The sequence below is a fragment of the Leuciscus leuciscus genome, assembly GCF_965113295.1.
Source record: "Leuciscus leuciscus genome assembly, chromosome: 8".
NCBI lineage: Eukaryota > Metazoa > Chordata > Actinopteri > Cypriniformes > Leuciscidae > Leuciscus > Leuciscus leuciscus.
The window spans coordinates 32,945,116-32,964,069 of NC_138732.1; the positions used below are offsets into that span (position 1 = coordinate 32,945,116).

Here is an 18,954-nt window from a genome sequence, read left to right on the forward strand (position 1 = left end):
ACCTCAGCTGGCCCCTCTCGATGTGGAGGAGCAGCGGCTCTACTCTGAGCTCCTCCCGAGTGACTGAGCTTCTCACCCTATCTCTAAGGGATCGCCCAGCCACCCTGCGGAGAAAGCTCATTTCGGCCGCCTGTATCCGGGATCTTGTCCTTTCGGTCATAACCCACAGCTCATGACCATAGGTGAGAGTAGGAACGTAGATTGACCGGTAAATCGAGAGCTTCGCCTTACGGCTCAGCTCCTTCTTCACCACGACAGACCGGTACAGCGACCGCATTACTGCAGAAGCTGCACCGATCCGTCTGTCAATCTCCCGTTCCATCCTTCCCTCACTCGTGAACAAGACCCCAAGATACTTGAACTCCTCCACTTGAGGCAGGAACTCTCCACCAACCTGAAGCGGGCAAACCACCCTTTTCCGACTGAGAACCATGGCCTCGGATTTGGAGGTGCTGATTCTCATCCCAGCCGCTTCACACTCGGCTGCAAACCGTCCCAGTGCATGCTGAAGGTCCTGGTCTGATGGGGCCAACACGACAACATCATCCGCAAAGAGCAGAGATGAAATTGTGTGGTCCCCAAACCTGACCCCCTCCGGCCCCTGGCTGCGCCTAGAAATTCTGTCCATAAAAGTTATGAACAGAACCGGCGACAAAGGGCAGCCCTGCCGGAGTCCAACATGCACCGGGAACAAGTCTGACTTATTGCCGGCAATGCGAACCAAGCTCCTGCTCCGGTCGTACAGGGACCGGGTAGCCCTTAGCAAAGGGCCCCGAACCCCATACTCCCAGAGCACCCTCCACAAGATGCCGCGAGGGACACAGTCGAATGCCTTCTCCAAATCCACAAAGCACATGTGGATTGGTTGGGCAAACTCCCATGAACCCTCCAGCACCCTGTAGAGGGTATAGAGCTGGTCCAGTGTTCCACGACCAGGACGAAAACCACACTGTTCCTCCTGAATCCGAGGTTCTACTATCGGCCGGATTCTCCTCTCCAGTACCCTGGAATAGACTTTCCCGGGGAGGCTGAGAAGTGTGATCCCCCTATAGTTGGAGCACACCCTCCGGTCCCCCTTCTAAAAAAAAGGGACCACCACCCCGGTCTGCCAGTCCAAAGGCACTGTCCCCGACCGCCACGCGATGCTGCAGAGGCGTGTCAGCCAAGACAGCCCCACAACATCCAGAGACTTGAGGTACTCAGGGCGGATCTCATCCACCCCCGGTGCCTTGCCACCGAGGAGTTTCTTGACTACCTCGGTGACTTCAGCTTGGGTGATGGACGAGTCCGTCTCCAAGTCCTCAGCCTCTGCTTCCTCAATGGAAGACGTGACGGCGGGATTGAGGAGATCCTCGAAGTATTCCTTCCACCGTCCGGTGATATCCCCAGTCGAGGTCAACAGCTGCCCACCTCCACTGTAAACAGCATTGGTAGGGCACTGCTTCCCCCTCCTGAGGCGCCGGACGGTTTGCCAGAATCTCTTCGAGGCCGACCGATAGTCCTTCTCCATGGCCTCACCGAACTCCTCCCAGGCCCGAGTTTTTGCCTCCCCAACCACCCGGGCTGCAGTCCGCTTGGCCCGTCGGTACCCATCAGCTGCCTCAGGAGTCCCACAAGCCAGCCAGGACCGATAGGACTCCTTCTTCAGCTTGACGGCATCCCTTACTTCCGGTGTCCACCACCGGGTTCGGGGATTGCCGCCTCGACAGGCACCGGAGACCTTACGGCCACAGCTCCGAGTGGCCGCGTTGGCAATGGAGGTGGAGAACATGGTCCACTCGGACTCAATATCTCCAGACTCCCTCGGGATCTGGTCGAAGCTCTGTCGGAGGTGGGAGTTGAAGATCTCTCTGACGGGGGATTCGGCCAAACGTTCCCAACAGACCCTCACAGTACGTTTGGGTCTGCCGAGTCTGTCCAGCTTCTTCCCCCGCCATCGGATCCAACTCACCACCAGGTGGTGATCAGTTGACAGCTCCGCCCCTCTCTTCACCCGAGTGTCCAAGACATACGGCCGGAGGTCAGATGAAACAACCACAAAGTCGATCATTGACTTCCGGCCTAGGGTGTCCTGGTGCCATGTGCACTGATGGACACCCTTATGCTTGAACATGGTGTTTGTTATGGACAAGCTGTAACTAGCACAGAAGTCCAATAACAGAACACCACTCGGGTTCAGATCAGGGGGGCCGTTCCTCCCAATCACGCCCCTCCAGGTGTCACTGTCGCTGCCCACGTGGGCGTTGAAGTCCCCCAGTAGAACGACGGAGTCCCCAGTCGGAGCACTTTCCAGCACCCCTCCCAGAGACTCCAAGAAGGCCGGGTACTCTGCACTGCCGTTTGGCCCGTAGGCACAAACAACAGTGAGAGACCTATCCCCGACCCGAAGGCGCAGGGAAGCGACCCTCTCGTTCACCGGGGTGAACTCCAACACATGGCGGCTGAGCTGGGGGGCTATAAGCAAACCCACACCAGCCCGCCGCCTCTCACCATGGGCAACTCCAGAGTGGTGAAGAGTCCATCCTCTCTCGAGGAGTGTGGTTCCAGAGCCCAAGCTGTGCGTAGAGGTGATCCCAACTATCTCTAGTCGGAATCTCTGAACCTCACGCACAATCTCAGGCTCCTTCCCCGCCAGAGAGGTGACGTTCCATGTCCCTAGAGCTAGATTCCGCGTCCAGGGATCGGGTTGTCTAGGCCCCCGCCTTCGACTGCCGCCCGATCCACTTTGCACCGGCCCCTTACGGTCCCTCCTGCAGGTGGTGGGTCCACGGGAGGGTGGCCCCACGTCGCTCCTTCGGGCTGAGCCCGGCCGGACCCCATGGGGGGAGGCCCGACCACCAGGCGCTCGCATACGAGCCCCAACCCCGGGCCTGGCTCCAGGGTGGGGCCCCGGCTGCGCCATACCGGGCGACGTCACGGTCCTCAATTTTGTTGGCATCATAAGAGTTTTTGAACCGCTCTTAGTCTGACCCGTCACCTAGGACCTGTTTGCCTTGGGAGACCCTACCAGGGGCATATAGCCCCAGACAACATAGCTCCTAGGGTCGTTCGGGTACTCAAACCCCTCCACCACGATAAGGTGGCAGTTCAAGGAGGGGAGAAAAAATATATAAAACCTCTTATTGTTTGAAAACGCTCATTTCAATATCGTGATAATACCATATATATTCGGTCAAATTCCTAAAACCACTTCCTGCTCAGCTACTGTTCGGACGCTCTTGCTTACAGCTCCGCGCTTTGCTCTATCGCTTTTATATTTTATCTTCTATACTTTTATCATTTTAGCTCCTTTTATCACCTAACTTTAACTTCAAATCAGCACAGTGCTCAAACGACAAAGTTTGGATTACTACAAAAACGCAGAATTCTTCTACCCGACCAGCTTACATTCCGGGGAAAGGAAAACACAACTGCCTACAAGGATAAGAGAGAAAATGCCTCTTCTGGAATCTACTTGCTGCACTAACTGCCACAGACTTTTACAAAGGATTGCAGTTCTTGAAACAAAGTTATTTACGGGACCACCAAACCAGACGGAACACACAACAGAGCTTCGTCAGGGACACCCTCAGCATATAGCCGGTGAGTCCCATGAAACTAGTGCTCCTCGACAGGTAGAGAAACAAGCCGATCGACTTACAAATCGATGGCACAAACAGGGAGCGAGACCCAAAGGCACTCGAGACATCAGATTGTCACGAGCCTCACATATTACCGCAGTAGCATCCTCTACCCCAGATACAGCTCTGACAAAGATTGCAAAGATTGGTCTCCTACCAACACCTATACATCTTGAGAACAGATTTGAAGTACTAATGAATGTAAATGAGGAACCCCCAAACGTGATGAATGTGATCGAACACAGACTGTATCAGCCAGTAGCTAACACTGATGCTAACTGGCGCTCAAGGTCGAGCAGACAGCGGCACTCAGCTCAGAGCGCAGCCGAGCCCAGGACTCTGATAGTGGGGGACTCCATAATCAGAAACATTAGCAGCAGGGATACAACTACATGCTGCCTTCCACAAGCAACAACTTCTGATATAAACAGGGAACTTCAAAACATTCTGATGAAACATAAGACTGCAAATCGACTCATAATTCATGTGGGGAAGAATGACATTCATAAAGAGCAGTCAGAACTCCTTAAGAAGGATTTCAATGAACTTTTTGAAACACTTAAAAAACTGAAAGTTCAGACATTCATCAGTGGACCACTCCCAGCAAGAGGAACAAACAGGTTTTCACGGTTGCTTGGGATTAATACATGGCTGCAAAAAACCTGCAATATAAAAGGAGTAAACTTCATTGACAACTTCAATCTCTTCTGGAGTCAGAGACAACTATTTCATCGGGATGGCCATCACCCAAACAAACTTGGTTCAAGAGTGTTAAAGGACAATATCTACTTCTCCCTCAATCATCCTTCTGCAGTGTGTGCCAATCCACTCAATCAGAATGGCACACACACACCTGGACACAGTATGAATGACCACAGGACTTCACTTCAGAATGGACATGATGTTGACATATCACACAAGGACAATGATAACACCACTGAGCCACAACAACCTCTGCTCACGGACACCATCTCAGCTGAGCCCTGCCCACAGAGCTCACCACAGACAGACATATTAGAACTGCTCCAAGATTCAGCACCCAAGGACGACTTCCTGGAAAACAGCCAGGGAAGCCAGGACAGCATATCCCAGCCTCCGATAACACCTGAGCAACAGCCCCTTTCACCAGACACTTTCACCCTCTCGCCAGCAACTCCACTCCTGTGCTTCTCACAGAAAATGGAAGAACTAGTGCATGCTGGAACCAGACTATCACACTCTTTTGCTGCAAGCCCCCAGATATCAACCAAAAAACGTAGGGCACCGCTCCCACCAAAGCCTGCAGGCCCAGCTCACCCTCCCCCTGCCTCTGTGAGAGCTCTTCGGCCTCTGCCACAACGCCAGGGCCCACACCCTCCTCCATCTGCTCGAGGTGAACCAAAAACAACTGATACCAGCTCTCAGTGTTGTATGTCGGGTCCCCGTTTTGATAACAGTAACTTTCTCAAATGTTTACAGAACAAGCGGGAACCCAGTGTGCCTGTATCTTTCTCTATTGCTGTTCTATTACAAGATAGAAAGTCTAAGGCCTTCAATAGCCGTACAGTAAACTCAACTAATCTGGTGCCTATTGCACGTCTAACTAAGATTGGTGTAGGGAAAAAAAGTAAGACTGTTAAGTTAGCAATTTTAAACATCCGCTCACTTAAAAATAAATCACTTCTAGTCAATGACTTAATAACCACAAACAACCTGGATTTTATGCTTCTAAATGAAACATGGCTAGAAGACAGCTGCAGTGCAACAATCCTCAATGAAACAGCCCCTCCTAACTTTACTTTTATGAGTGTCTGCAGAGCTGTTAAGAGAGGTGGGGGTCTAGCTGCTCTTTTTAAAGATATTTATCAATGTAAGCAAATATCATTTGGGAACTACTCGTCTTTCGAATATCTGGGTATTGTATTAAAAGGTGCTCCACGCATTTTACTCATCATTATTTACAGGCCTCCAAAATATTCTCCAGCCTTTGCTGAGGAATTTACAGAAATGTTATCAACAATTACCTCAGAGCTTGACTGTTTTGCCATTGCTGGAGATTTTAACATTCACATAGATAATGCAGAAAACAATATGGCAAAAGAAATCAAAACTGTTTTAAAAACTTTTGATCTGACTCAGCATGTACATGGACCCACACACAATCATGGACACACTCTAGATGTACTTATCAGTAAGGGTCTAAACATTTAATCGATTGTTATTAAGGATGTAGCACTGTCTGATCATTTCTGTATTTTCTTTGATATATTGATCTCTCCTGCCACTGAAGCTAGATCTGTGTCTGTCAAGAAGAGATGCTTAAATGAGAACACTAGTGTACTATTTATGAAGGCTATTTCCTTAACACCAAGCATATCTGCTGACTCTGTTGATTTTCTCCTTGATTCTTTTAACTCAAAAGTTAAAAGTGCAATTGATGATATTGCTCCTGTGAAAGTCAGGAAGAAGAGTGGCAGACAAAAAGCACCTTGGAGAAACTCAACAGCAGTGCAAAACATGAAAAGACAATGCAGAAAAGCAGAGCGCATGTGGCGGAAGACAAAACTTGTAGTCCATTATAACATCTACAAAGACAGCCTTCATGCTTTCAATATGGAACTAGGCAAAGCTAGACAGACTTTCTTCTCAAATATTATAAACTGCAATTTAAACAACACACGCACTCTTTTTGCTACTGTAGAGAGACTGACAAACCCCCCAAGCCAGATTCCCAGTGAAATGCTCTCAAACAGCAAGTGCAGTGAGTTTGCTTCCTTCTTCTCTGACAAAATCAATAATATCAGAAAGGTGATCAGCACATCATTGAGTTGCGCTGGGGTCAGACAGATCAGACCACCTGAAAAAGTAGTAACTTTGTCTGATTTCAATAAAATTGATGGCAAAATTTTGGTAGAAACCGTACAGCACCTTAAAACATCAACATGCGCTCTTGACACACTTCCCACATCTTTTTTTTTAAAGTGTGCTAAACAGTTTAGAAGCAGATCTTCTAGAAGTGGTAAATGCCTCACTTCTCTCTGGGAGTTTTCCAAACTCCCTGAAAACTGCAGTTGTCAAGCCCCTCCTGAAAAAGAACAATCTGGATAAGACCATATTAAGCAACTATAGACCGATCTCAAATCTTCCTTTCATAGGCAAGATCATAGAAAAAGTTGTCTTCAATCAGCTGAACAAATTCTTAAGCTCGAATGGATACTTTGACAATTTTCAATCTGGTTTCCGACCGCACCACAGCACAGAGACAGCGCTCATAAAGATAATAAACGATATTCGCTTAAATACTGATTCAGGCAAATTATCAGTGCTGGTACTACTCGACCTCAGTGCTGCATTTGACACTGTCGATCATAACATACTTCTTGACAGGCTGGAAAACTGGGTGGGGCTTTCTGGGATAGTCCTAAAATGGTTCAGGTCATACTTAGATGAGAGAGGTTATTATGTGAGTATAGGAGACTGAGTGGACATCCATGACATGCGGAGTCCCTCAAGGCTCAATTCTTGCGCCACTCCTGTTCAACCTGTATATGCTCCCAATGAGCCAAATAATGAGAAAGAACCAAATTGCTTACCACAGCTATGCAGACGACACACAGCTGTACTTAGCCCTATCGCCTAACGATTACAGCCCAATTGACTCCCTGTGCCAATGCATTGATGAAGTCAACAGTTGGATGTGCCAAAACTTTCTTCAGTTAAACAAAGATAAAACTGAAGTCATTGCATTTGGAAACAAAGATGAAGTTCTCAAGGTGAACGCATACCTTCACTCCAGGGGTCAAACAACTAAAAATCAAGTCAGGAATCTTGGTGTGACACTAGAGTCAGACCTTAGTTTCAGTAGTCATGTCAAAGCAATAACTAAATCAGCATACTATCATCTGAAAAATATTGCAAGAATTAGATGCTTTGTTTCCAGACAAGACTTAGAGAAACTTGTGCATGCTTTCATCACCAGCAGGGTGGATTAATGTAATGGACTCCTCACTGGCCTTCCCAAAAAGACCATAAGACAGTTGCAGCTCATACAGAACGCTGCCGCTAGGATTCTGAGCAGAACCAGAAAATATGAACATATCACACCAGTCCTCAGGTCTTTACACTGGCTCCCAGTTAGATTTAGGATTGATTTTAAAGTATTATTACTGGTATATAAATCATTCAATGGCCTAGGACCTCAATACATTGCAGATATGCTCACTGAATATAAACCCAACAGATCACTCAGATCATTAGGATCATATCAGCTAGAAATACCAAGGGTTCACTCTAAGCATGGTGAGTCTGCTTTTAGCTATTATGCCAGCCACAGCTGGAACCAGCTTCCAGAAGAGATCAGATGTGCTCCTACAGTGGTCACATTCAAATCCAGACTCAAAACACTTTTGTTTAGCTATGCATTTACTGAATGAGCACTGTGCCACTGTTCGTCCGACTGTACTGTACTGTATTTCATTTTATTTTTCTAAACTGTTTTAATTATTCTTATTTCTTTTTATTATTTTTATTTCTTCTATGTAAAGCACTTTGAATTGCCATTGTGTATGAAATGTGCTATATAAATAAACTTGCCTTGCCTTGCCTTGCCTTGCCTGCCTAAAAAAAACAAAACAATAATAATATTAATGTCCATGGGAAAATGTGGGTCCCATGGCCAAACCAGTTGAGAACTGCTGGTCCAGTATAAGGGACAATTTCAGATACAGCCGTAGTGTCTTAGTGACTGTTCAAAGTCTTGTTTGTTGAATTTTTCCAGTTGTAAATATTGTAAAAAAAAAAAAAAAAAAAAAAAAAAAATCAGCTTGCCCATTTATTTGTAATTTTACTTATAATGGCAGTAATTCTGAATTTAATATCTTTGTTACTGTGAAGATGTTTCATTCAAAAGGAATCGATAAAACAAAACTCTTTAATAATTATGTGGCCAAGACACAAACTGAAAAGATATATTGAAGCTCTACAACTATGATGTCACAGAGACATTCTATAGAACTCTCCTGAGCAAAAGTCCTACAAAGACACAATCCTGAGGAGACTTTAATCAGAGTTTGAGGAGAGAAGACTGAATACATTTACAGTCCTGAGAGAACATGGAGAACATAAGAGCAACAGCCTTTGACGTGTTTGATGAAGCACGTTTACTGGGCGAACACACTGACTTGATCATCAAGTCAAATGACAGAGAATTTCAAGTGCACAAGATCATCATGTGTGGCTGCAGCTCCTACTTTAGGTGAGAAGAAGCATTTGAACTGCAATTGTGTGCAAATTACCTAGAAATGATTATAATTATATACATCATTTCCACTGCCAACATTATACGGTTGAAACTGCCTAAGTCCAAATATATAAATGCATGAAAATGAATGAGTGTATTGCCAGAAAAAAAGAATGTAACTATGATATCTAGGCAAACACATTCTTGAAATTTTATTCTGGAAGTGGCTATGAATGAAGTTTTACCCAGCATTTCAAATTTAATATAGGAAACTGCATTGGCATCTGCAAGTTGACAGAGGACTTTTCCTCCTGCTCAAAGCTCCGCTGTAAAGCACAGCACTACATCCTGAAGCACTTTGAGGAGGTTCTGCACGTACCTGAGGAGTTCCTGGAGCTCTTCCTGGAACAGCTGGAGGCAGACATGGGGACTTGTGACTTGGTGACTTGGACTCGAGTCGCTATTTTTATGACTTGTGACTTGACTTGACAAAAAATAAAATACTTGAGACTTGACTCGGACTTGGAAGTTAAAGACTCGGGACTTGACATGACTTGAGACACGATGACTTGAATGACTTGAGTGTTAATCACATCATGTTTTCAGTTTGAATATAAAATATAGAAATGATTTTTAAAAATCAAGTTGATTACCCAGCTGGAGCGCAGGCTGAGAATAGCGTTGTCATGACTGGATCATGAAACTATCATCAGTCATGCCCTCTCGTACCTTACGCACACCACGCCCACTTAGATCAGATATCACATCAACATGTCAGCCGGAGGGGTACCGAGGGTAATCGCTTTCGGCTTCAAGAATTGTTCACAAGATGGCAAAAGACGAACAGCGCTTTGCAAGACATGCAACATTAACAGCCATTCTGCCCAGTAAGTGCTTGTCAATTTGTTAATGTTATCTGGTTAGTTGGTAGTTAGCTAATGTAATAATAGCTAAAGTAGCCATAAGTTTTTATCAGCGATTTCAGGCCCAAAAAAGGCCCAAATATAAATGATCACATTCATCTAATCTTTCCTAACGATGAGTGTGTGTGTGTGTGTGTGTGTGTGTGTGTGTGTGTGTGTGTGTGTGTGTGTGTGTGTGTGTGTGTGTGTGTGAGAGAGAGAGAGAGAGAGTGTGTGAGAGTGAGTGTGTGTGAGAGAGAGGAGAAATGTAACAAAGTTTAATGTTGTAAGTAAACTGTGTTTGAGAGAGAGAGAGAGAGAGAGGGAGGTGTTCAGAGAGGAGTCTGTTGGATGTTAAGCTGTTATTTGTTTTATGGACTCAATGTTGACAATTTAAAACATTTCAAACACTGTTGGCAGAAGTGAAAAATAAATAATTTTCACTTCTGAGCGCAAACGAAGGGAGACATTTCCCTTCGTTTGCGCCCTTCGTTTACACGCAAATGGAGAATTCGCCTCTGAAACCGATTCTTTCTAAAAACTCCGGCCAGAGTGGAGATTTTGAAAATCTTCGTTTGCATGTAAACTGAGACAAGCGGATGTTTAGGCAGCCAACGTCACAGTATGCGCCAGAGCTCGCACCTACGCCAAAAGTGCGACCTATGTTTACATTTTCATTTGGCTTTGGTGATCATGGAAGCGTTCAGAGTAGCAGTCACATTTATGTTGGTGCAAACTCTTTTCGTGTGTTTGCATTTGCAAATACAGCTGCTCCATTATGTCGAGGAGCAGAGACGAATGAGTGCTCGGAGGTCAGCAATTTTGCAACAACTTCTCCTCCCTCCAACACGAAGAACCAGTCCGCGTCACCGCCAGCGTCGCCGGTTTTGGGTCCGACCTGGGCGAACTGCTGTCTGGTGGGAGAACTTTGAAAATGAAGATGTTGTCCCGGATGAGTGGCGTGAAAATTGTAGGATGTCAAGGTCATCGCTGCTGTCACTCTCCGAATTGCTGCGTCGAGGCTGAGACGACCGTCATGCGGTTCCCTGTCGCCTGCACCTTGTATTACCTGTCCGACGAGGGTAGACTGCGCAAGACAGCCAACGTTATGCCAACATAAATGTGTGTTGGCAGTGTGTGTACACAACCACCCTATAATGATAAAAATCCACCCAGTGCTTTTTTTTATAATCCCAATAAATCATAAGCACTGTCTCAGAACAAGCCATTCTCAGATTCGCGGCAATGTGACGTCACTTTGCACAGGCCCCTCCCACGACTGTTGATTGACACTGCAGTTTGAGCATAGACCCGCCCTGAGGGAGCGGGACACAGTCCGCCATTGTTTCGACGCTTGAGCAGCTGTAAACTAGCCTGACTACGTCAGACTTCGTACTTCCGCTCAATTTCAGTTCGCTTCTGTACTCAGTCTGAGATAGCGACCTATCTCTCAGTTTTCCTCCGGCCTCAAAACAGCCGGCCAATCAACGAACAGAGGGCGGGCTGAGAGCCGTGACGTAGACGCTGATTGTACCGTGGATGCGGAGATTTACTTCACATAATCTGCAAAAGTCGTTCACAGCCATGTTCACTCCGGTATTTCGCTCGATGGTTCTGTTTTCACATCATACATGTGTTTACAGTGGAAGTTCGATGCGGCTGAGCCAGCGCATAACACACGTCATAACCAAACGTTATGTGATTGGCTTACGGGTAACCAATGATTTAAAACTTCAGACAAGCGCCGTCATGTGTCACTTTCACTTTCACTTTCACTTTATTAAAGGCACACTATGCAGCTTTCCGTTTTTGTCAAACAGCGCCCCCTAGAGTCGCTGTGGAGTACTTGTATTTAATATTACTGTCGCCACTCGAGCAGAGCCGTCTCTGCACTCACGGCCTGATCCCTTCCGCCCTCTATACCGGTACCTGTTCAGTAGGATGGAGGCTGTAATGAGTGGAAATAAGGTGTGGCCCCTTTAAGAGCTGCGCGCGCCCTGTTGAACTGTCGGCAGTCTGTATTGTATGTGCACCTCGAACACCCCCATGTATGCGGGTTATTTCAGTTTGATGCTCATTCTTATCTTACTTTTGTTGATCAAGTAAAGCTGTGGACGATAGAATGGGTGACAAACAGTTACACGAGTTCGATTGGGGAATAAAGTGCAAGTTGTGAGATGCCAATCGCCTCCGTGAGTCTGTCTGGCCTCTGTAATAACTTCATCTGTGAGCTATCCCTATTTCTCCTCCTGACACAACGCGTTACAAAGCGTCGGACATCGAACAGGCACAGATAAGCTCTGAAGATGTCTACTAGTCCATCAACAAGAACGATATTTACTCGAGTCTGACTCCTTGCTCGGTCAGTCTGCCGTTTCCTCTTTCTTTGGTCCTCCGACAAACCTTTCCTAGCTTTCTGCTTCTTTTTTACCGGTTCAGCCATGACGAAAGTGTGAAGAACTCAGTATCTAACGTTACCTTTTTCTACGTGTACGTGTGCACAGTGCAGTGCCATAAAGCAATTCGTTACAACGCGAGACCTGATATCAAGCGATATACGCCCGCCGGCCCAAAGTTGCAAGGGTGGTTTTTCGGCTCACAGGCGCTTGGGGGGTGCGAGACGACCACCATTCAACCCGAAATAAGTCATATAACTATTCCAATGACTCCGAAGCTGTTCGGATAAGACTTAAATGCTCACATCTTATACTGTTTTTATTTAGCTGCTCTTACAGTGATTTTCTGGAGTAAAACTAACGCTTCATCTTTTGTGTGATGTACAATAAACTTAATCGAACTCATCAGTATATTTTGGTCATCATTCGGACGAGGTCTGCTACAGCAGGCTTGTATTAATAGTGGATAAAAGCAGATGACAAATAAGTTATAACCATAATTAAGCTAAACTATACCTGTTCAATCTCCATACAGTATATATTCTCTGGCTCTGTGGGCATTATTGTCCGACTCCGAGTCGAAATGAACACCACTAATGAGAGTTTCTGTTTTGATATTATCAGATGAGATTGTCCTGGCTCTGAGCGCGAGCTCGTAAGGCTCCACCCTTTGGGCGGCAGCAGCAGCTCATTTGCATTTAAAGGGATACACACTAAAACGGTGTGTTTTTCTGAGCCCCCAAAAAATGACAATTTAAACATGCTGTAAAAAAAATATCTGTTGGGTATTATATTTATACATACTCTGGGGACATCAGAGACTTATTTTACATCTTGTGAAAAGGGTCATAATAGGTGCCCTGTAAGCATAAATACTGTTAAGGAAGTTTGTAGTAGACTAATTTACACACACACACACACACGCACACACACACACCCTTCATGTTTTATGGGGATTTTCCATAGAAATAATGATTTGTTTTACTGTACAAATTATATCCCCTAATCTGAAACCTCCCATTACAGAAAATGTTCTGCATTATGTATGATTTACAAGCTGTTTTCCTTGTGGGGACCAAAAAAATGTCCCCATAAGATCAATAAGCAGGTGAGTTTGATCAAGGTTGCTGCTAAACTCTGCAGGAAAATAGACCTCGAGGACCAGAGTTGAGAACCCCTGCCCTACACATTGATTGCAAATGTTCTGATTCTTTATTATTGTTGGGTAATTGTCACGGATCTGCCAGGCTGTCACATCAGCCATTCACACAGCACACCTTCACCAGAGTACTGAACACTCACACCTGCACTTCATCTGCACCATCATCAAGCCAGCTACAAAAGCACACACCTCGTCTCACATCATTGTCTGGTCTTGTTTCTATGAAGTGCTTACCTGTTCTCCAGCGTTGGTACTCCAGTGTATTCCTCTCCTGTGTTCTCCTGTCATCATCCTGCATACTCACCAAACACGAAGAGGTGTGTGCGTCCATCCAGCCATCCGTCCAACTATCCATGATCTCCTGCACCTGTAAAACAAGGAAGGTCTTCGTTACTAAGCTTTACTCATTCTTCAAAGTCTATTTGAACTGCATACTCATCTGTATTCTCCATTCTGCTCAGTGCTGTTAATAAAGCTCACATTTCAATGTATTTCTTTGTGTCTGGATCTGCATTCTGTAACAGGTAACACTTTACAATAAGGCTTTATTAGTTAATTCACTATAGTTAACATAAACTGACAATGGACAATACTCCTAAAGCAGTTATTAATCTTGGTTAATGTTCATTTCAACATTTAATAACACATTATTAAATTCAGAAGGATTTAATGGACCTGAGCTAACATGAACTAACAATGATCAGTTGTATTTTTTTAAACTAATGTTAACAAAGAATAACTATGGTAACAGATGTAGCTTTTGCTCAATGTTAATGTTGGTTAATGCATTAACTGACTTTACCTTATTGTAAAGTGTTACCTATTGTTCTTTATAATTCTTTATAACACTTGAATCAGTTTAAAACATTTGTTTACTTTATGTAGTTTTTGTGTGCATTACTTTATTGGATTTAAACATAATTTAGTTTGTTTTGTTTTAAGAAAAAATATATAAAACCTGTTATTGTTTGAAAACGCTCATTTCAATATCGTGATAATACCATATATATTCGGTCAAATTCCTAAAAAACAAAAACAATAATAATATTAATGTCCATGGGAAAATGTGGGTCCCATGGCCAAACCAGTTGAGAACTGCTGGTCCAGTATAAGGGACAATTTCAGATACAGCCGTAGTGTCTTAGTGACTGTTCAAAGTCTTGTTTGTTGAATTTTTCCAGTTGTAAATATTGTAAAAAAAAATAAAAAATAAAAAATAAATAAAAAAAAATAAAAAAAATCAGCTTGCCCATTTATTTGTAATTTTACTTATAATGGCAGTAATTCTGAATTTAATATCTTTGTTACTGTGAAGATGTTTCATTCAAAAGGAATCGATAAAACAAAACTCGTTAATAATTATGTGGCCAAGACACAAACTGAAAAGATATATTGAAGCTCTACAACTATGATGTCACAGAGACATTCTATATAACTCTCCTGAGCAAAAGTCCCACAAAGACACAATCCTGAGGAGACTTTAATCAGAGTTTGAGGAGAGAAGACTGAATACATTTACAGTCCTGAGAGAACATGGAGAACATAAGAGCAACAGCCTTTGACGTGTTTGATGAAGCACGTTTACTGGGCGAACACACTGACTTGATCATCAAGTCAAATGACAGAGAATTTCAAGTGCACAAGATCATCATGTGTGGCTGCAGCTCCTACTTTAGGTGAGAAGAAGCATTTGAACTGCAATTGTGTGCAAATTACCTAGAAATGATTATAATTATATACATAATTTCCACTGCCAACATTATACGGTTGAAACTGCCTAAGTCCAAATATATAAATGCATGAAAATGAATGAGTGTATTGCCAGAAAAAAGAATGTAACTATGATATCTAGGCAAACACATTCTTGAAATTTTATTCTGGAAGTGGCTATGAATGAAGTTTTACCCAGCATTTCAAATTTAATATAGGAAACTGCATTGGCATCTGCAAGTTGACAGAGGACTTTTCCTCCTGCTCAAAGCTCCGCTGTAAAGCACAGCACTACATCCTGCAGCACTTTGAGGAGGTTCTGCACGTACCTGAGGAGTTCCTGGAGCTCTTCCTGGAACAGCTGGAGGCAGACATGGGGACTTGTGACTTGGTGACTTGGACTCGAGTCGCTATTTTTATGACTTGTGACTTGACTTGACAAAAAATAAAATACTTGAGACTTGACTCGGACTTGGAAGTTAAAGACTCGGGACTTGACATGACTTGAGACACGATGACTTGAATGACTTGAGTGTTAATCACATCATGTTTTCAGTTTGAATATAAAATATAGAAATTATTTTTAAAAATCAAGTTGTATTACCCAGCTGGAGCGCAGGCTGAGAATAGCGTTTCAAGAAGGGGGATCGGAGGGTGTGCTCCAACTATAGGGGGATCACACTTCTCAGCCTCCCTGGGAAAGTCTATGCCAGGGTACTGGAGAGGAGAATCCGGCCGATAGTAGAACCTCGGATTCAGGAGGAACAGTGTGGTTTTCGTCCCGGTCGTGGAACACTGGACCAGCTCTATACCCTCTACAGGGTGCTGGAGGGCTCATGGGAGTTTGCCCAACCAATCTACATGTGCTTTGTGGATTTGGAGAAGGCATTCGACTGTGTCCCTCGCGGCGGCCTGTGGAGGGTGCTCCGGGAGTATGGGGTCTGGGGCCCTTTGCTAAGGGCTATCCGGTCCCTGTACGACCGGAGCAGGAGCTTGGTTCGTATTGCCAGCAGTAAGTCAGACTTGTTCCCGGTGCGTGTTGGACTCCGGCAGGGCTGCCCTTTGTCGCCGGTTCTGTTCATAATTTTTATGGACAGAATTTCTAGGCGCAGCCAGGGGCCGGAGGGGGTCGGGTTTGGGGACCACACGATTTCATCTCTGCTCTTTGCGGATGATGTTGTCGTGTTGGCCTCATCAGACCAGGACCTCCAGCATGCACTGGGACGGTTTGCAGCCGAGTGTGAAGCGGCTGGGATGAAAATCAGCACCTCCAAGTCCGAGGCCATGGTTCTCAGTCGGAAAAGGGTGGCTTGCTCGCTTCAGGTTGGTGGAGAGCTCCTGCCTCAAGTGGAGGAGTTCAAGTATCTTGGGGTCTTGTTCACGAGTGAGGGAAGGATGGAACGGGAGATTGACAGGCGGATCGGTGCAGCTTCTGCAGTAATGCGGTCCCTGTACCGGTCTGTCGTGGTAAAGAAGGAGCTGAGCCGCAAGGCGAAGCTCTCGATTTACCAGTCAATCTACGTTCCTACTCTCACCTATGGTCATGAGCTGTGGGTCATGACCGAAAGGACAAGATCCCGGATACAAGCGGCCGAAATGAGCTTTCTCCGCAGGGTGGCTGGGCGATCCCTTAGAGATAGGGTGAGAAGCTCGGTCACTCGGGAGGAGCTCAGAGTAGAGCCGCTGCTCCTCCACATCGAGAGGGGTCAGTTGAGGTGGCTCGGGCATCTTTTCCGGATGCCTCCTGGACGCCTTCCCGGGAAGGTGTTCCGGGCATGTCCCACCGGGAGGAGACCCCGGGGAAGACCTAGGACACGCTGGAGAGACTATGTCTCCCGGCTGGCCTGGGAACGCCTCGGTGTCCCCCCGGAAGAGCTGGAGGAAGTGTCTAGGGAGAGGGAAGTCTGGGCATCCCTGCTTAGACTGCTGCCCCCGCGACCCGGCCCCGGATAAGCGGTAGAAGATGGATGGATGGATGGATGGATGGATGGATGGATGTTTTCAGTTTGAATATAAAATATAGAAATTATTTTTAAAAATCAAGTTGATTACCCAGCTGGAGCGCAGGCTGAGAATAGCGTTGTCATGACTGGATCATGAAACTATCATCAGTCATGCCCTCTCGTACCTTACGCACACCACGCCCACTTAGATCAGATATCACATCAACATGTCAGCCGGAGGGGTACCGAGGGTCATCGCTTTCGGCTTCAAGAATTGTTCACAAGATGGCAAAAGACGAACAGCGCTTTGCAAGACATGCAACATTAACAGCCATTCTGCCCAGTAAGTGCTTGTCAATTTGTTAATGTTATCTGGTTAGTTGGTAGTTAGCTAATGTAATAATAGCTAAAGTAGCCATAAGGTTTTATCAGCGATTTCAGGCCCAAAAAAGGCCCAAATATAAATGATCACATTCATCTAATCTTTCCTAACGATGAGTGAGTGTGTGTGTGTGTGTGCGTTTGATTTATATTACATTGTGGGAACCAAATGTCCCCACAAGAATAGTAAAACCTGAGATCACCTCCATTGTGGGGACCAGCCAGCGGTCCCCATGAGGGGAATGGGTAAATAAACATACTAAATAATATTTTTTTGAAAATGTAAAAATGCAGAAAGTTTTCTGTGATGGGTAGGTTTAGGGGTAGGGTTAGTGTAAGGGGACAGAATATACAGTTTGTACTGTATAAAAACCATTAAGTCTATGGAGAGTCCCCACAAAGATAGTGAACCAGACGTGTGTGTGTGTTGTGTGTGTGTGTGTGTGTGTGTGTGTGTGTGTGTGTGTGTGTGTGTGTGAGAGAGAGAGAGAGAGAGTGTGTGAGAGTGAGTGTGTGTGAGAGAGAGGAGAAATGTAACAAAGTTTAATGTTGTAAGTAAACTGTGTTTGAGAGAGAGAGAGAGAGAGAGAGAGAGAGAGAGAGAGAGGTGTTCAGAGAGGAGTCTGTTGGATGTTAAGCTGTTATTTGTTTTATGGACTCAATGTTGACAATTTAAAACATTTCAAACACTGTTGGCAGAAGTGAAAAATACATAATTTTATGAAGTTACAATTTTGTTTGATTCCATGATGTATTTTACTGAACATGAGTATTTACAATGCAAATCCAAATTATTGTAATTTACTGACAGTTAGGCTACTTATATCTTGTCTTTTCACTTTATTAAGATCAGATTCTGCAGGTAAAATTACAATAATAAGGTGACTTGACTTGGACTTGACTTGACCTACTACAGGACTTGACTTGACTTGACATAGCCTGTGACTTGACTTGACTTGACTTGCCCAAGAAAAAAATACTTGGGACTAACTTGAGACTTGAAGGTTAAGACTTGAGACTTACTTGAGACTTACACATGTGTGACTTGGTCCCATCTCTGTGAAAATCCTGTCATCATTTACTCACCCTCAAGTTGTTCCAATCCTGTAGGGTTTCTCTGTCCTGCTGAACACAACATAAGATATTTTGAAGAGTATCGGTAACCAAACAGTTGATTGACCCCACTGACATCCATCATATTTTTTACCCCCATACTATGGAGGTCAATGGGGTCCATCAACTGTTTGGTTACCGATACTCTTCAAAATATCTTATTTTGTGTTCAGCAGGAGAAAGAAACTCATACAGGGCCATGAACTATTTGTTTGGTGTTTACTATTCCTTTAAAAGTACTAAACTGAAAGAAGGTCATGTGTGTTTTGGTGATTAAACCAAATGTTCCGTTACATATTACAATCATCTTGTGTTTTGAAACATTGATTATGTGGACTGAAAATGTGCATAACTGTAATGAAAGCATGGATCAGGTTTTGAAAGAATGACTAGCTGGGTTACAAGTGTGATCAGTTTGGATTTTTTTAGCTAAGAGTTTTGAAAATTGTAAAAATTTAATAAATACTTTTTTTTTACTAAAACAAGAGAAATTATCAAGACGAAAATAT

The 18,954-nt window shown here is 44.7% G+C and overlaps 1 protein-coding gene across 1 annotated transcript in view; it reads left to right on the forward strand.

Moving 5' to 3' along the window:
- LOC309505078 (uncharacterized protein) overlaps nt 1-18,954 on the forward strand; it is a 298,235-nt gene that overhangs the window by 198,030 nt on the left and 81,251 nt on the right. The window lies entirely within an intron of this gene.